This window comes from Lutra lutra, chromosome 9 (genome assembly GCF_902655055.1).
Source record: "Lutra lutra chromosome 9, mLutLut1.2, whole genome shotgun sequence".
NCBI classification, from domain to species: Eukaryota; Metazoa; Chordata; class Mammalia; order Carnivora; family Mustelidae; genus Lutra; species Lutra lutra.
Window position 1 is genome coordinate 62,766,596 of NC_062286.1, and position 16,753 is coordinate 62,783,348.

Consider the following 16,753-nt stretch of genomic DNA (forward strand, 5'->3'; position numbering starts at 1 on the left):
ACATTAATTAAGAGACAAGTGTGTATTCAAAAGAAATGAAAATATCAGAGAACTCCAACCTGAGAAATGAACATACCTTGGAATGCATGACCGAACTGTTTCTGAATAATTAGTAGTTTTATGCTCTGTATGTTCTATGCAGTATTCCTTTCCTCCATGGAAAAGTTTTTGTCTGTGCTCATCCTTTGCATGCTCTGCTTAAATATGGTTTCTGGACTGTGTTCCATGTCCCTGAGGCATGCAGTCCAAGGGAGGGAGCCAGAACTGCTTTTCAGCCTGGCATGGAGGGGAATGTTTTAGTTTATTTTAAACATTAACCACCCAATGGTATAGTAATTTGTTTTTGGATTTTAGCAAATTGGTTGTTTTCTACTACCTTTTTGAGAATTTGGGCACTTCTTTATCCGCCAGCCCCCTCAGATTTACATGAGATTCAGAATGACTTGGGAGAGCTAAAGAAGACATATTGCTGATAACAGGTGCAGGATGGACACTATCTCAAAGGGCCTGCATCTTGAAGAAGTGAGTTAGAACTCTAGTCATACTGGTGATAATACATTCCTTGACTCTTAAGGATAGATTTTCTGGGTGCTTCTCTATCCCTGGAGACAAGTCCAAGTCAAAGGCAATATGGGGTTTGTAATGAATTCATAAGAACATCCTCTTCCAAGACTGGGATGTAGAATGTGGAAATTACCTCTCATGGCACCTGAGGGCTAGAATGAGGTCAGTCAGAGTGTGAGCCTGCTTCCAAGGCACATAGGGAAAGGGGGAGTGGAGGGATTTGGACCCCAGTGGTGAAGCATGAGATGGATAAATCTTCACTTCATGTGCCCCTGGGCCTCACCTGTGGAACACAGTGATTGTGTAAATGAATTTGAAATTGAAAGGCTGCAGCTCCTAAGGGGACACATAGCCAAAGAGCTTGCAGAGGATATACTCTTCTATGAAGAAGTCAGCTCTTCTCCAGCATTTATTGTAAATGCCCAATGCTAGTGGGAACTTTGTAGAATTGCCCAGTTTCACCCTCTGCTTCATAGTAGGCCTCACAGAGGTGAGCTGATCCTGTCTTCTGTTTTACATTTCCCAAGGAGACACCGTATGAAGATTTCCTTTTATCTCATGGTCAGGAAGTTTTTCCTACGGTCTAAACCATATTTTTCTTGCTATATTTTCAGTTTATATCCTTCTTGAGCTGCCCTCATTCTTTCTTCCTGGATCTCTCTATCTTCTATCTTGTAAGACCAATACTAATTACTTTATTTCTTTTCCAAGGGGATGATTTCTCCTAAACCTTGTGTCATTTTTTGAGTCTCTCTCTACCCATATAGGTATTTTTGTGGCTAGAAGGAGAGTCCTTCTGGGATGGTATTTTTACCCCCGGGTGGATCTGTGCTGTGAATAACCTGAGCCATTCTGGAACCATCCCCAGACCGGGCAGGTGGCAGCCCCATTTGCTCTTTCCTAAGCGCCAAGGCAGAGAAGCAACTCTGGCTCCTTCTCTCTGGACCGCATGCCTCCGGAACACGAAACTCAGTCACAGACACCATATTTAAACAGAGCAGGGAAAGGATGAAAATAGACAAAAACCTGTCCATGTGGGCCAGGAAAGCTGTATTTCCAATATGCTGTTAGCAAGACCCTGCTGAGATCCATATAGCAAGTAGTCAGGGGATGGCAAGCAGCATGACCACCCATGGGTTCATTCCTGGACATTGGAGTGCAAGACACATGGAAGGGGCAAGGTCTGGGGCAGGATGAGTAAGCTAGGACCTTTCCCTAGAGTATAGGGAAGGATGACTTAAGCAACTAAAACTACGAGAAAAAGCACAAGCCATAGAATTAAGGGCTGGACTTTAATACTGGAGACCAGTGGTTTTCAAACTTTTTCAGCTAAGGGATTCTTCCGATAAGTTTTGGAAGTCTAATATATATACAAAATATCAAAGCCTGACCAGTGTGCTTTTTCCTGTGGTCCAACAGTTTGTAGCTAGGGTCAAGCTCAGGACAAATGCAACCGTGGGTGGCCACCTTCCCTAGGCTTCTAGGGAGATGTTGGGTCACAGAACAAGTCTGATTACTCCACTTCCCCAGTGTAAGAGCCAGGAGAGCAGAGATGGCTGTGGGGAAAGGTGATGTGCGTGAAGTTCCCTCTTGCCACCCCTGAGAGCTACAGAAGTTGGATCCTGCCTTTGCTGTGCATGGGTTTCCTGACTGGCCATGGATGATTGATGACAGTGGGAAGTATCAGACACTGCCACACACTGCTGCATTGGAGGTATGTGGTTAGTGTTAATTAAAGAATTTGGCTAAAATTATATGGTACTAGTACCCTCCAGGGAGCTCTTTGGGAGCCACCTCATGTCAGTGGGGCAGGTTGATGCTCCCATCCAACCTCAGTGAACTCAGAGATGATGAGTTAGCCTAACAGTTCTGAACAACAAGGAGTTGACTGTAAAGTCTTGCAGCCAAATTGGGAGTGGACTGCCCCTTTCTTTCTTCACTCCTTTGCCCTAGAGGGGATGGCACCCACAAGAGGGAGGGCTGGGGCATGTTTTTAAAGGCCAGGCCATATCTTCTCTCTGTTTGCTACTACTGAAGTTGAGCTCCAGTCTAGGCCTGGAGGGAAGGGGAAGAAAAGGTTTAAATTAAATGTGAGAATGAAGTTGAAAAATGGGCAGATAGAGTCCTTGGGAAGACAGTTGAAGAGGACATATGGATCCAGAGATGGTAGCCTTGGGAAGGGAGGACGCAGGCCTGGGTAGGAAGGGAGAATGCTAAGAATTGCTTTCCCTTTGTTCTCAGCTTTGCCTATGGCTGACACTGACTTCCAAGTCAATCAACCTCAATTTGCCCCAGTGAAAGTAGGTCACAGGTCAGACTGGAGGCCCCTACTAACATTTAATGGACTGGCAGGAAGACCGGGTCCTTCATGCGGTTGTGCTCAGGATTTCAGGCTTATTTTTGTATTGAGTAAGGGTCAATTCCGGTTCAATTCCAATTCCAGCTTCAAGTCTCATTTCTTGCATACCTCCTACTATACATTTGGTCCTGTGCTCTGTTCATTCATCAAGAATGAGGAAAGGAGAATTAGATAAGCAACATCTACTCTTAGCCGCATGTCTTTGTTGATACTGCTATCTTCACTCATTTCCCTCTTGCCCAGCCCTACCTGAAATTATACACATGCTACACTCCTCCAAGAAATCTTTTTGCACTATTAACCATGGGGCTCCAACCCCAAAATCTTCCCCATAATCTCTGTCACTCTAGTTCAGCCCCTCTAGTGACCTTGTTCACCTCATCCCAACAATCATATGGAAATCAGCTCGAGGACAACAAAAGCACACTGCCAGGAGTAGATGTGCGGTGTCATGCAGTCTGTGGAGGTCTCCGGCTCTTAGTGGATTCTGCTTTTAGTGCATCCTGGAGGGTCTCCGATACCAGAGACCCCCTTTATTGTATCTGTGGCTTTGAGGAGCTTGGGAGATGTTGTTGCCTACATCAAGTCAGCCACATCAGGGACAGCTGGCAGGGCTTTACTCCAAGTCTCACTCAAAACTCAAGGAGCAAGTGTTCTGTGAGAGAGGAAACGGAAGTTTCTAGTTTCTTAAGGCCTAGAACACTGGCTTAGTGTCACTTTTGCCATATTCTCTTGGTTGCCATGGGTCACAGACACTGCCAGTTTGAGTGGAGGGGATTGGATTTTGTCTTTCAGTGGGAAGAATAGCAAAGATCTGTGGCCATCTTGAATCTGCTACACTTTGATGAGCATAAAAGCAGAAACCCAGATGTGGGTTGTAAAACAGAGAAGGCAGGAGACTTAGAGACTCACGCCTTTTTTTTTTTTTTTTTTTAATTTTTCTAGTAATCTCTACATCCAAGGTGGGGCTGGAAACCACAACCCTGAGATCAGGAGTTGCATACTTTCTTAGACTGAGCCAGCCAGGTACCCCAGGACTCCTGTGTGTGTGTGTGTGTGTGTGTGTGTGTGTGTGTGTGTGTCTTTTTTGAACCCACAGTTCCTTCATAGGAGGCCTTTGGAGTTACAATCTGAATTTGAAAGCTATAATAACAACTGTTTGGTGTATGAGAATAATTGAGAAAAAAGGCACTGTATATTTAATGGTAATCTCCTCCAGATATTGTCCCACCTAGGGACTTATTCTATTCAGTTGACATAACTTGCCCTTTGGGTTGGTGCTCTTGTCATTCTCAGTGCCTGTCTTTGTACAAACTGTGGGGGCACCTAAAGCTACCCTGTCAGCCCCTCTCGATGTTGGGGATGGGAGTTTTCCTACCTATTATCTCCATTTCACCACACCAAGAAGGTTGTGCCTCCCTTTGTAGCCTAGAGCAGAGCATTTTATCGATGAAGCCCTGCCCTTTTTTGTTTGAGATTCTGAGCGGGTGTTATCTGAGAACAAGCAGGTGTTTGTAGAAATGTGACCTTGAGCCCTGGATGTTGACCTGCTCTTTTTTCCTGGTGACTCATTTTTCCTTGAATGGGGTTGGTTTCTGTGAAATGGCTGTGAGGCCACAGTGACTAGCCTGGACACCACCACTGTATATGTAAGCATTCCCTTGCCGGAGGCGAAGAAATTACTGAGTGTATTTTATACCTTTCTGTTAGAGGTGTAGCCATCCCTGTCACCCACAGGTTTGTCCACAAAAAGGGGCAAGCACAGTATGCTCATATCTGTAACTCATTTAAAGAAGTTATATCCATAGGAAAACAGAAGGTGCCTTGTTCCACTGATTTTTTCTGTTGTCAGTCTGGAAAACAGAGTTTAATCTATCCTGGGAAGTTAATGGGCATTTCTGAAAATATGTAGCTAATAGGAAATAATTTGGAACAGAGAATCTTGGAATTTAAGCCCGAATTCTGCACTTCATCATATTTCTATTTGCCTAATCACTGTGGAGATGTGTGTGTGCGCTTGTGTGTGTGAGAGCATGCGTGTATGAATGCAAATTTCTGGGCCTTTATGCGGAGTTCATGATTCACCCTTTAGGGCTCCCAGGTCCTGGAAAGTGTGAGTTTAAGTTAAACCTAGAAATGGGAAGTATTTATATCTGTAAGCCAAGTTCAACATTGGCGTTTAAGTTCACATGTCTGTATAAACCAATTGACAAAATTATATGTTGGAATAATTTTCTAGAAATGTCCTACTGATGGTAATGCTATCACAAAATTATAAATTTTATCATCAATTCAGAACTGCAGGCTCTGTGCAACTGCTAGAAATAGGGCCAATAACTCAAAAGCCACTGCAACTGTAGGTAGAAGATCATGCCCAACCACACGCTGAGTATATTTCAGGACTTAACACAGGGCTTTATCTACTCAGACCACATGACCCTGTACATCATTCAGAGTGTCCGGATCCGCAGAGGAATTTTCCATCTTGGTTACACCTGTGATTCAGGTGGGAAAAAAACAGAGACCCTCAAGGGTCAGACAGCAATGAACTTACGGGGGAAGGAAGGACTGGGCTGTACCATGAGCACATTACGTGGTTTGGGCCTTTCTAATAAAGTGTCATTCTTCTTTCAGTAATGTGGAAAGCACAAAGATCAGAGTCACAGGTATTTTGATCAGTGGCAGATATACAAGATATGACACAGTGTATTGACATCATTTCTTTGGGGGCTCTTTTAGGTTATTCTTGATCCTTATGTATCTAGTTTTAGTAGAGAGTTGATAGACCCTTTTACTGATCCTCTTGGCATCTTCCCCAATATTTCAGTTGCCTTAAAATGATGATAAACCCTCTGTAAATTCTTCCCCAAAGGTAACAGTATACAGGATGCTCCAACATTGCACATAGTGGTGTAGGGGACAGGGGAAGCCACATTCATCTGGAAGCCCTGGGGTTTTCAGTAGAGCACAATGCTGAACAAAGAGGCTTGCCCCTCCCCCATAGCAATCACTTGAAGCAAAATGAGCTTCTTTGAAATATAAGTGGCCCTTTAAAAACACAAGCAGATTCTGTAATATCTATTTGGGGCATCCGGGAATGCCACATAATAGGAACTTGAGCACACCTGATGGTAACCATATGGCAGGTTCTGATGACTGACAATAGGTAGAGGCTGCAGTAATTAATGAACACGAGACGGCATTTGTGGCCCCCACAACGAAAGAATGGAGAAGAAGCCAGTCCATTCGCAAAGTTGGGGATGTGCCTTGTGTGTGTTTCTAGACCAGGACTTGGCTGGGCACATGTCTCTGCATGTGAACAGGTATGAGAGAAATGATGCAGTGGGAGGGAGGTCTTGGTTCTGACCAGAGAGCTACTATCATTCCTGGGGCTGCAGTGGGAAAATGAGTTTGCAGATCACCCCGGCTGATCCTGCAGCACTAAACTCCTCCGCCCCGCTGACATTTTTAGTTTGATGTGGGACAGATTCCAGGTAGAAATCCAGTTAGTTGGCCTGGTGGGAGTACAGGACTTCATTGTTCGAGGATGAGGGTTTTCTGGGTGTGATTTTGCCATTTCTGGATTTCAGGGCACGATGCCTCTGTTTACTCTCTTGGGGGTAACAGTGTTCCCTTCCTTGAGGTGTGCTCTGAGTCAGAGCATACCAAGACTTGGCTAGCTTCTAGCAAAAGCAGAGGAGGGAGGCAATGCCTCATTGTTTTATTACTTCTTTCTTGGACGTGGGCTGGTGTGGGGAGGATGGGAGTGGGCCAGGCATAAGTAGGCCATGGGAAGATTCCAGAGAGACTGATTGATCTTGTCAAAAAGAATAAAGGTATCCAGTCCTTGGCACCCCCCTTCAGCACATGGGCATGTGGGATTGAGGCGGTCACTGTGAAGTTTTGTGGTTAGGCGTTCCAAAAAGAAGTTTCTTCATGATGCCTGATTGCTTAGGACAGATATAAGCAATACCAGCTGGGGCCCAGCAAGCCTGTCTCCAGCTTTATTGTTTCTGATTTATCAGTGGTGTGTCCGCCTTAAAGAACTGATCTATATGCCCTTTATTGCTAGCCTGTTCTATAGCCAGATAGGAGAGTTGAACATTAACAAGTGGATTTGCTTTCAGTAGCTGCCTGAGTGTGTGTGTGAGTGTGTGTGTGCGTGCGCGCACATGCGCGCGCACGCTTGTGTGTAGCAGGATACTAGTGTCTTGCTCAGGGGCAAGTGACTCAGATTTCTGCGAGAAGATTCCCATTCTTTTGTCTCACATCTTGAATTTTCCCTAATTTGTTTGAAGCTGCCTCTTTTACCAGAGCCAGAGAGAATCTACAAGGCTGTTTTGTAAGTGTCTTTGGTAAGTGGTAAGAAACTCGGAGCCAGGCTGAAGGCACCAGGCGCTGTGTATTGCAGAGACTTTTCAAGTCCCTAGTGGACAATTTGCACTGTTCGGTGTTAAAAGGCTTTGTGGCAGTGTTTCAGAGAGCCCCCAGCCCTCCCTCCTTGGCAAGTCGTTTACAAATGATGTGCTCTAGTCACCCTGCTTGGAGTTTCTGGTTTAAAAGTGAATAGTCAGAACTCTCAAGATGTGTAAAGGGAAAGGTTTTACTGCCCAGTGGAAAATGATCATCAAAGTTAACTGTTCTTGGATTGGCAAAATAGGCAGACGGACTGCTTTCACGTATGGGCCAAGTGAGAGACTTCCGGGACTCTTCCTTGAGGGGAAGGGGCAGGTAGTAACAGAAGAGTGACTTGTGATTTACCAATCTGGAGTTTGGCCCATTCATATTCTTTTTTGGAGGAAACAAGTAATGTCCTGCTACAATGACCATACTCTTTGGAGCACTTCTTTGGATTGGAATTTGTTTTCTGTGGTCGTGAGATTTTTTTTTTTTTTTCGTTTGGATAGTTATTTCCTTCTGCACTTCCTTGATTACAGGTTATAATAAGTGGGGAAAAGGGAAGTATGAAAGGTGAGTGCCCAGTGGCACCGGAACCAGCTTCTGTCCTGCAAATGTAGCCTTGTCAAAATGTGAGCTGTGGGGTAGAGATACTAGGGATCACACGGCCACTGCTGCCTGGTTGGCGATGAAGAACTAGATTTGGATTTCATTTCGGATGCAGGTTGTACACCAGGGCAGCAGAGGAGTTCAGCTGACAGAGTCTTCTGCTACCATTTTTAATGAACAGTCTCTACTGTCTTGTGTATGAAAAACATCGAGGAAAAATTTAATAGTTTTACACAATCCCTGAAGCCTGGTCCACAGCCAAGATGCGTTAGCTTCTAAATCTTTTAACAATATTTTCCCCTACCAGAACTAGGGCAAATTTTTATAGCATTCTCAAGTGCATGTGCTCTCTCTCTCTCTCTTTTTTTTAATAAAACCAAGCATTAAAAAAAAAAAAAAGAAGAAGGACAAGACTAGTGCTATTTTATTATCTCCTCGGATTATTTCAAGATTGAACTGGAGAAAAATGTGTATCCCTGTTTGGCTCAATCGGAAATGGGTATGGGCTGGGTAGGAAACTTTCCATTTTCTTAAAATATATAGTTATGTGCATAACTATGTCATGTTGGGTATGTAAAAAAGTATATGATGTGTTTCCCCCAAGGTTAATATAGGTGCGTATCATAAAGAGTACATAATCAAGTAAGTGTTAGAGGGGGTATTATTTTGGTTATTGTAAGTTTAAAATATTCAAACTATGGATTCTTTTCTCCCCAGGGATGAAGGACACTTCTTTGAGCACGTTTCCTACTAGAGAGGATTGAGTATGAGGAGATGAGTATGAGGAGAGAGGTTTTTATCAGACAGCATGGTAATGAAGTTATTTTGATAGAGATAACCTCATTGCTATTCATTTTTGCTGCCTATCAACTAATTCTTGAACCCAGGTTCCCTTTTTTCTTGTTGTTGTTGTTTTTCCTGCCAGAATAAAACAGGCACAACAAAGTAGGACTTAGTCTCTGAAGCTCAGGACAAATGGAGACGGGTTCTGGTCAAGGAGCTGTGTAGGAGGTCCTTGCCCCCGCTTGCAGTGATACCCCACCAGTGTGAGCAGTGTGGAGGAATGGCCCTTCCTCCTCATGCTCAGTCCCTAAAAGACACACCATTCTATTTGAAAGGGGAACATTGTCTTTCAAAGATAACATTCATCTCCTATTTGGAAGGTTCTCACCTGTCTTTCCTAGCATGATATAATAAAGAGCGTCTTGCACTAGACTTGAAGAGTTCCTGGCTTCTTCTCCAAGCTGTGTGACCTTGAGCATATCATTGAACCGTTCTGGGCTTTGGTTTCAAACCCCATGGGGTTTGGGTTTGGCTAGGTGGTTTCTGAAATTTCTTCTAGTTATAACATTCAATATCCATTCTCTTCCCATTCTTTCTATTTAAAATAAACTTTCACTTTTAGAACAGTTTTAGATTTACAAAAACAAAACAAAACAAAACTTCCAAAGAAAGTACAGAGTGTCCATGTAGGTCAGTCACCCTCTTTCCCCAATGAATAGCATTTTCATTACTTTGGTACATTTGTCATAACTAAGGAACCAGTATTGATGTATTACTATTTTTTAAAAAATATTTTACTTCCTTATTTGTCAGAGAGTAAGAGCTCAAGGAGGTGGAGTGGCACGCAGAGGGAGGGGGACAAGCAGTCTCCCTGGTAAGCAAGAAGCCTGATGTGGGACTCAGTCCCAGGACTCCGGGATCACAACCTGAGCCGAAGGCAGACGCTTAACCAACTGAGCCACCCAGGTATCCCTGATATATTACTATTAACTAGAATTGACATTTCATTCAGATTTTGCTAGCGTTATAATGTCCTTTTTTCTGTTTCAGAGTCTCATCTAGGATACCATTTAGTAGTCTTGTTTCCTTTGCCTCCTCAGAGTTGTGACAGTGTCTTAGATTTTCCTTGTTTCTGATGACCTTGACAGTTTTGAGGAATACTTGTCAGGTATTTTGTAGAATGTCTCAATTAGAGTTTGTCTGAAGTTTTTCTCATGGTTAGACTGGGGTTATGGGCTTTTGGGAGGAAGACCACAGAGGTGTCATGTCACCCTTATCACATATCAGTGGTACATGCTATCAACTGATGATGTTAATTGACCCTGATCATCTGGCCAAAGTAGTGTTTGCCACATTTCTTCACTGTAAAGTCTTCTGTTCGCCTTTCATGTTCTACTTTTTGGATGCTAGCACTAAGTGCAGCCCATACTCAAGATGCATGGGTAGGGGGGATTAAGCTCCACATCCTGGTTGGAGAGTATCTACATAAATTACTTGGAATTCTTCCGTAAGGGAGATTTATCTCTTTTCCTCATGTATTTATACAATCACTTTTTTATACCAGTGTGGACTTGCGGATGTATATTTTATTTTTCCTGTTCTATCGAGATGTGATTGACCTATAACATGGATATATATATTATAAATTTTGGATTTTAATTGAGCACTGGTTATTTATTTATTTTGTTCCTCAAATTGTTACGATTTTGACCATTAGGAACTCTTTAAAATTAGCTTCTGTGTCGCTTTGACATGTCCCCATCATTTTGTTTTGTGAGCACTTCTTTACTTCCTGACACTGCATGATGCTTTAGACTCATTAATTGTATTTCCTACCCTAGCCCTAGAATCAGCCATTTCTCCAAGGAGCCCTGATTCTCTTTACTGGAGAACTGTATTAGACAACTTTGGTTTTTAGAATCTAGGTGGATGTGAGATGCTCCATTTTCTAAAATACACATTTTATGTATATGGTTGTGTCCTTTTGTTATACAAAGAAATATATAATGTCTTTCCTTCAAAGCTAATACAGGTCAATATTGTAAAAAAGAGTATATAATCAAGTGTTAGAGTGAATACTGTTTTGGTTGAAATAAAAAGCAAGTGCAGATTCTTCTAGCTCAAACAATTATAAAACACCTTTATTCATTTCCTTTTTCATTCTTTTTATTTGTTATTCACATTTCATTAGTCTTTGCTGGAATTGGGAAATGTTAATTTATTTACATGGATATGTTAACAGTGTGAATAATGCCGCTCACTTGAGACATGGGTCCCCAAGCCTTGCAGACTCTCCTTTCCTGCAGAAATGAGAAGTGTCAAGGGCTTCGAGTATTTGGGGAACGATTCCTGGAGGATGTGGCTCTTGACTTGGTACCTGAAGGATAGGAGCAGTTTGGGCAAAGGAAGGATTCTTGTATGCCTCTTTGGGAGAGTGGTAGAAAGAAACTAGCTCCAAGATGTGGTCCTAAAGGATTTATTAAATGTCAGTCTTCTTAGAAGACCTGAAGTCTATCATCCTTCTCCAGTATTACAAAGATAGAGTCCCTTAATCCAGAACCCCCAAAATGTTGACATTTAGTTGAAACATTCTTAACATTGTCTGTACAAAGGGAGAAGGAGCCAACTGAGCCCCTGCCAATAAAGTCATAATTATTAAGTATCTGCTGAATACTTTAATAGTAGAGATTGGGACAAATTGTATCCCTTACACCCATGGTGACTGCTGTATGCTTAGCCTATCCTGTGTTGTTTGGTGGTACTTTTTAACTCTGGTGTTCTTTTTTGTAATGGGTCTGGATAGTCTGTGGAAATGGATTTTGAAATGTTCTCAAAATATCCCCTGGAGCAGAGTAGCCAGAAAGAATAGGGCCAGCACATGGATGGAGTCTTGTAAAAGTGTTCATTAGCTTCAGCTGGGTCAACACCACATAAAATGACCTCCATCCATACTCTTAGGTCAAGTGTGTTTATTTCAGACCCAAGTCTTTAGGTCTTAAAAAGCTGGATTATGTTTTTGTTCTGGTAAAATTGACTAGAAATCACCTGTTATCTTTTTTAAAGTTAAGTCCCACTTGACCAGATGGTTTTCTTTATTCATTAAGTAGTTTTATGTGAGTTGACGCATTGATAGGAAATAGGGCTCAGGACAGAAGAAACCTTTTCACATACTAGGGAAGAAAGCATAGCAAATAGAAATCTTCCTCTTCCACATTCTAGCTTTACCGCATTGTGAGAAGAAAGCTTTTCACTATGGAAGGTAGAAGAGACTTTGTTTTTGGTGATACTACAATGACAATTATACTCATCTCACTGCATGGGTTCATGTCGACCTTGAGTCATACATCATCCCAAGATATATAACAGTGTACGGTAAAAGTGTAATATAGAAGAGTTGATCTAGAAAGCCATAAGCCAATGGGAGAGCAGGAGTCCACTGTACTTTATACTAGTGGTACTACTTTAACTTGGGCAGCAGGGACAGATGGGTAGATGTGAAGAATTGTCTGTATCCTCTCTGGTTATGTTAAAACCCTGTGTTTGGGCAGCAGGGTGATTTTTTTCCTCCAACTGTTGCAGTAACATTCTCATGGAGGACCCCATCCAATGCTTCAGCGTCATAGTTCCTGACACCTCTTTCTCCAACAACCTCTACCTCAACTTCACTTTTGCAGCTGCTCCCATAGCAACTACTGGCCCTTGTCATCAACTGGAGTTGCTCCATTTTTGAAATCCTGAACTCTGAAATTCTCCTTTCTGACCACAACCTCTGATCCTTCTATCAGTCCTCACTCTTTCATGCCCTTGATATATGTTCTTTGGTCTCATTGGGACTCTTGGTCTCTTGACCTTTCCTTATGTGAGCAGTATATCACTCCCTCCTAACTCCATTTCTGTTCCTACCTTGTTTGTGCAGCCATTTCAACTCTGCTCTCACAAGCATGTTCAGTTCTTTTAGTCCTTTGACTTGTTTTATCTGTCTTTCTAATCTCTGGCTAATACATTTTCTCTTACTTCTTTGCTTTCTCCCTCCCCTACTTCCATCCCGTCCCCATCTCCCTTCTCCCTCTCTCCTCATTTCCTCTTCTTCTGTCTTCTCCGTCTTTGTTCTATCTCTGTTCATTTCTTATCCTCAGCTTCTAAGCACTATGGAAGAAAAGTTTCTAACTAGGATAAGCTAGCCTAACTCATTAAAAACCCATGATTTCCAACCTCATCTAGATGGTGAAGTTGTTTAGAAATCCCAGGGCCAGGACTAGGGTGGGGTAAGTGAGGTGTCTAGAAAACAGAATATGAAGAAACAGTCACTGTTGGAGCCAACCATGTATTTACTAGACCTTGAGAACGAGTGCCTCCTTAAATTTTATGCCCTCCATGCCTCACTGGCTTGCTTTGGTCCTGACCCTGACATTTACTCATCTCTAGTTACCTCTTTCATGTGCCACTAGGGTTAACCATTTTAGCCTTTATCACTGTGCTCAGTCCACCCGTTCACTCACACTATAAGATGACTTTTTCTATTTCAATAAAAAATGCTAGTTACCAGATTTGAATTCCCTCAACTTCTGTCTTGCCACTAAGCATACCTAAGCCTTCAGCTACCTTCTTTCATTCTCTTTGCCTTAAGAGAAGAGATGTTCCACACCCTTCCATCTTTGCTCTTGGTCACATCCATCTTCATGAATCCACTAGAATCTCACCTGTCAATTATCTTCCTCCTTTCTTGCATTGGCTTCTTGTAAATATTATTGAGTCTCTTCTTTACTAAATGGAGTCTTTTCTCAACCTTGCCTTCCTTTTAAGCTAGTCCTAATCTCCATTGTGTGTGATGAGTGGTCTGCACCCTTCCTCATCCTCAGTTTGCTACCTGAGTAGAACTATCTAATTTTTTATCTGACTTATGCTTCCAGCTGGTGATCTCCCAATGGCCACATTCTTTGACTCTTCTAAGTTTTTATCTCGTCCAATCTCTACATAGTTTTGTCACTTTGACCCTGCTCTGCCTGGTGTGTGAGGCATTCCATTTTGGTTTCCTGCTCACCTCTCTGGTGCCTCTTCCTTGGTCACCTTTTCTGATATCCCTCACACATATGGTCCTAATATGCAGCTGGTTCTCAAGTTTCATACTGGGTCGTCTTCTCATCTTACACCACACTTTTCTCTTACAAATGACTACTACTCCTGTGGCTTCAGCTACCACCTTCCATTCCCTGATGGAACTTGCCATTATTTCTAGCTGAGACTTCCCATTGAACTCTGGATCCATTTCTTCAAGCACAGTATTTCCAAAACCAAACTATCTTTTTTCCTATACCTGTCCTTTTTTTTTTTTTTTTATATTTTCTCCTCTCCCTTAGGGTGTAGTTATTCACCTAGCTAACCAAGTTAGAAATCTAAAATCATTTCTTAAGAAAGCAAACAAAACTTTATTTTTTACTTTTACAAAGCATTCAAAAAGCACACTACCTACTTTTATTAAAAAATTGTAATTCCAGCATATTACAAAAAATTGTAATGTACAATGTTGTATTAGTTTCAAGTGTAAAATACATGATTCAGCAATTCTAACCTTGCTCAGTGCTCATAAGGATAAGTGTACTCTCAAACCTCTTCATCTGTTTCACCCATTCTCCCACCCACCACCCCTCTGGTAACCATAAGTTGTCTATAGTTAAGAGTCTGTTTTTTTTTTTTTTTTCCATTTTAATATTCTTTAATTTCAGTTCAATTAGACAAGACTCTGTTTTTTTGTTTGTCTTTTTTTCATTATTTCTTAAATTCCACATATGAGGAAATCATACGGTATTTGTCTTCCTCTGACCTATTTCACATAGCATTATAACCTCTAGATCCATATGTGTAGTCGCAAATGACAAATTTTGTTCTTTTTATGGCTGAGTAATAGTCCATTGCATATATGTAGTATGTCTCAAACTCATTTTTGAATTTTTCTTTTTCATTCCCCCTCCACACCTAATCAGTTGGCCATCAACATTTTTTTTTTTCGGATTGACCCTCTTTATACACACTGTTGACATCATGGTTTAATCCCTTATTATTTCTTGACTGAACAAAGTCAGTAAGCTCTAATTGGTCACGTCGTTTTGCCTGTAGTCTCTCTGCTGTACATCTTCCCTTTTGTGACTCTCCATTGACCACATGCAACTTAGATCCAGGTTCCCTAGTGTGGTATTCAACATCTTTATAATCCATCTCTCCAGGCTCCTTTCTTACGTCTTCTCTTTTAACCACATACTCTCTGGAACTCCAGGCACACTGTTTTATAGTTGCTTTCTGAACATGTTTTCATGCCCTGGAGTGTCTCTTCAGCTTTCTTTTTCTAGTCAACTCCTATTTACCTTCAAGACCTGGCTCAAATGTTAGCACTCTCTCAGTAGGCTTCCTTTGTCTCTTTCCCCTGTCTTATGCAGACTTTATTCAGTCTTCTATTAAAGCATATGTTTGTTGTGTTGAAAAAAGTAGTACATGTCTCTGTTTTACAAGGCTTTGAACTTCTTAATTTCAGGAATCAAGCCTTGGTCACCTTAGTAACCCTTGCATTTAGCATGGAACTTTACATATGGTAGGTATTCAAACATGTTTCTTTAAAAAATAATTGTTCGACTGTAGAGTACCTAAATGTATAACTTTGGCCAGTTACATCTTTTGGTTGGCCTAAGTTGTCTCCTCTGTAAGAGAAAGGAATTGGACTACAGGGTCTTAAAATTCACTTAATTTCTCTGATGCTGTGTTGGCATCTGTTGGATTTTGGAGCTCAGAGGGGACATATACATGAAGTCTATTGAAGCATTGCCAAGAAACAACTTGTGGGGAAAGCAAGGAAAAGTCAGTAGGGCAAGGATAAAAGGGAAGATACAATGAGAAAAGCATTAAGGAAGAAAAAATAAAGATAGAAGTATCCCTGCTGAATCTTATGCCTTCAGAATTTGTAATTCATTAGTAAACATTTCCGACATATCTGCTATGTGAAGGCCATAGTCCTACTTACTGTGGGGATCACAGTGCAAGTTTTAAGACATGTTTGTTGCCCCGAATGAGCTTGTGCTCAAGTTCATGAGAACTGTAGATATACAAGGTTATGATTACCAGGATGCTTGAGTGAGTGTTTGATATTGTCTAAGATAAGACAAAACTGTCTTTTGGGGATAGATGGGCATCCTCTTAGCCATTGCAGCCAGTGGCAGTTTTAGTCCTCATGTGTGAATTATAAAATCTGGCTTGGATAATGGAGTGTGGAGTGGATTTTTCCATCACCATTCTCCACTGGCCTGGTCTGTTCAGGGCAAAACTCACACAGCTCTGTGTGGAGGTGCTGCTCTTCCCTTCCCTCCCCAGTCAGTGTCTTAGAGAAGACCTAACGAGGGCCATTGACATAGTGATGGCCAGATACTCCATGAGGATCGTTGGTCAGGGGGCCGGTCTTCACAATACTGATTCAGTCACGTGGGGCTGGCCAGACATGTACAAGGTCACTGGGGGCTTGGTTCAGTTTTTCTTGACTTTTCCTTCCCTCTTGCCTAAAGTAAGATTACAGGACTTAACTGATTCCAGGCCACTTCTTATGCTAAAGGATTAATGCTGGTAATGGAAGACCCCTCCTCAGTCTGACTGGCCTCAGCTGTAGGACCCAGCTATTGCTGTAGTGGTAGTGGATATACCCCCCAAAATTCCAGAGGCTGGACTGTGACTTTTGCTCTGCGGGACACTCTGGCTGACCTGGGGCTGGCCAAGAGAGGGGCCACTGAGTAGCCTGCGATGGGAGGGGACTCTAGTACTCAGCGTCTTGCTGTCTGATGTGGTTTCTGGCAAGTAGCAGAGAGCCTGAGAGTGACATGAAGGGCCTTCCCGTGGACTCAGTGACCTTGCTGGGCTGCCAGGCCTCTGTTCATTCCTCCTCCATTGCTCATTTCTCTCTTTCCTCTCTATTTCATTCCCCGGTGGGCTGGCTGGGAATCAGTGGAGGGAAAAAGTAATTGAAGTGCTTAAGAGGAATTGTTTGGGGTAGGAGGAGGCAGGGTC